The sequence below is a fragment of the Atractosteus spatula genome, chromosome 2, assembly GCF_055471065.1.
Source record: "Atractosteus spatula isolate fAtrSpa1 chromosome 2, fAtrSpa1.hap1, whole genome shotgun sequence".
Lineage (NCBI taxonomy): Eukaryota > Metazoa > Chordata > Actinopteri > Semionotiformes > Lepisosteidae > Atractosteus > Atractosteus spatula.
In genome coordinates, this window is record NC_142707.1 from 65,783,790 (window position 1) to 65,787,045 (window position 3,256).

Below are 3,256 nucleotides of genomic sequence, written 5' to 3' on the forward strand. Positions count from 1 at the left end.
CTTGTTTAAAAAACAAATATCAATTCGGCATATTTAAAAGCTGCCGCATGTCACGCACTGCAGTTACTGCAGCACCTCCCATATGTAAAGCGCTTTGGGATGAAAAGCGCTATATAAATGCAAATTTCTTATTATTCAAACTCCTACCATACAGTAGCAGGTGTTAACAGGCGTGTAGGTGCAAAATACAAACAAAAAAAAGAACCTAGGCAGCCTGTGCTTTGTAAACCTCAAAAGTTTTATTATTTAAACAACGAAACTGAGAATGTTAGCTTTTTGTTTCGTGTGTTTAAATATTTTCAGTATTAAAAAGAAAATTATACTTTTGCTAAATCGATTCTTTCGATTTTCGATTCTTTCTTTATAAACGGAGAATTTTGTCTTCCTCCGCTGTACCATTTCTCCCTTTGTTTTTTTTTGTTTTTGTTTTTTACTGTTGAGGTCGTCTTTGACTAAAAAGTAAAAACGGAGTACGCGGAGGCAGAGCTAAATCAATAAAACAAAAATCATCAAACGTTCAAAAACTAACGTGTTTTTTTTCCCTTGAAAGTACCTTACTTGATCGTCTTTGGTGTCAAAGAAGGGGGGGGGGTACATTGTATTACATCGTTTAAAGTAAAAACGAATCCTAATACAGCCCGTTCTCCCCTTAGGTTGGGGTGGCCACAGTTACCCTGACTGGGTGGTCTAAGACGCCTGAAGGTTTGAATTGAAATGCCCCCGTTCGCGCCTCATCTGCAGCTGCGAGGCTGCCGACCCCGGAGAAAGAGTGAGGCGGCTGGGGGGTCCCCTGGGTTTCGATGGCCGAAACACTTCAGGCCCGATACGCGCAGGTGAATAGGCTGTGCGTGAATAGGTCCAGCTGCACAGGTATCGGCAGCATCCTGAGCAAAGCGCGCCGACACTTGCGTCGTGTAAGAGAATCTGGGGGTGTACAATTAAAATCAACAATTTAGTGTGATTTTCCACTCAAAAGGTTCATTTATTAATACAATGTTGGGTAGAGCCCATCATTCAACCGGATAAATTCGTATTTCACAACTTTCAAGTAAAAAAAAAATAAATGTGTATTACAATGCTTTGATTGAAAACAAAGCTAGTTTTCTCCAACAGTATCAAACACGCAGAATGCAAAGCTTGTCGTGTTTCAAAACATCTATTCTAAATCAGGGTTGTTTTGAAAGGGACGGTGTTCTTGAGAATGAAGGTACAGTTAGGCTGCTTTCCAAGATAGGGAATGTCGTTTTCAAGAGTAGCCTCATGGTATCTTGACATTTTCAATATTTGAGATTAATTCCCACACATTTCAGCGTGTAATAATTACCTTCTTGTCCCTTTGCATCTCACACAGTTCTCCACTGCCAAATCTGATAATACATTGTGGTTCTGTACCGCATGTGATTTATCTCATAGGTTCCGATCATCTTGTTTTGCATAAAGCGAATCTTAAACATAAATATATATAAAAAAACGTTTAGAAACAGATCATCAAAGTCTAAGACGGACATGGATAAAGAGTGTGTGTTTAATAATCACTCAAATTGAACCCAGGCCCTACTCCCCTTCGCGAAACAAGGTCGGGAAATAAAGTTGTGTGTGTGGACTACGGGTAAATTCAGGGACGTTTTTTGGTTATTTTATAACACCGTATAAAGCACCCAAAGCGCACCGTGTGCTATTCTAAAACGCCGTGCAGGTGACACGTTAAGATTGTTTTATCTTTATTGATTATCTTCGAAAACTCGCCGCACGCTGCAACGTTCACATTACGCCAGTGTGGTGGTATTTTTAAATTCCTTCCGATGAATCATCTTCATTCAAGCAACATTTCTTGGTCACAGTACCCGTCCAGAAAGTTCACAAGACAGCATCGATGTGAGGACCTACAGTACGCACAACGCACCCATAAGGTTTCCAGTTTTAGTAGGTCTAGTAAGGTCTGGTACTGCAGTCCTGCTCGTCGGGTGACCCTAAAACAACACGCACCTGTAACCAGTGCATTTCCATCTGGTCTTCTTTGAGCAGAAATAAGGTCACAGAGTTTGAGACTCTTTTTTTATTAAAATGAGTTCACATAATAAAAGTGACACGCAAGAAGAGGCCGGGCGGCACATCACGCTTGATAGTAACTAATTGACCCAAAACCAGAGTATCGGCTTCAGCAATGTGCTGTAATGGCGGGCAACTTTCCCATAACCCCACAACCCTTTGGGTAAAGATAGGAAGTGTCTCCTGCTCTCTATTCTCAATGCACTTTCACGTACTTTTCCGGTTGCGTCCTCTTGTTCGGGGACAAATGTGATATTTTACCGGTCTAGCCAAAAACGCATATTTCCTCTTTGAGCATCAAGGCTGTATATGGGCTTACTTTTTGTCTTAAGGAGGAGCAAGGTGTTAGAGAGTTTCAGCGCTATAGCCAATAGTTACCAATATTGCGTGCTCTAGTCTAGGCAAGATTTGCGAGGACTAGATACCAAACATTTCACTTACAATAGCTTGATAACCCTTGAATAACATTTTGGTTTTATTACTGGAAAAGTAAACAATGAATAGCAATAAAACCGACATTTAAAGGTAAAAGAATCACTATTCAATTACAGACCACAAATAGTCGTGTAATATGAATATTGTAAAAGTTCATTTCGCATGAAAAGTGGAAACGAAAAACACGAAGTTTCGGCTGTGGAGCCTTCTTCAATCTAACCTGGCAAACTGCAACCACCTCAAATCTTTGTACAATTTGAAAAGCTCACACTCAAACCTATGAATTGGGATTTTAAAGTAATGTTGGTGTCTGATATGTGCATTTAGGTCATGGATGTGTTACGGTGGAATTCACCTGTACTTGCCCTGTGAGAATATGCAGCATATGATAGAGACAGTGGCGGAAGAGGGCACCGAGGTCAGAAAATGAGTGCTTTTAATATTCTCCGAGTAACAAGAGTTTTTTTTATGCGGTTACCAAAATGTAGAAGACACCCACATGTCGGGGGAGGGCGGACACTGTAAAAAAAAAATCATCACAAATTGTGTCCACATAGTCCCGGTGTCGTCCCAGGCCTTTCCTAAGCAATTGTGAAAACAATTGAAGAGCTTCGGGCCCAGCCCACGCCTAGACCCAATCACAGGTGTAGAGTTAATGTTATTGTAATATAGACCCCGCCTTCTCCTCTCGCTGTAACCCAATCCCAACCCTAATCACAGGTAAAACCGGCCTCTGAATCTCTGGAAACCTCAAAAAGCGAGAAAAGCCGAC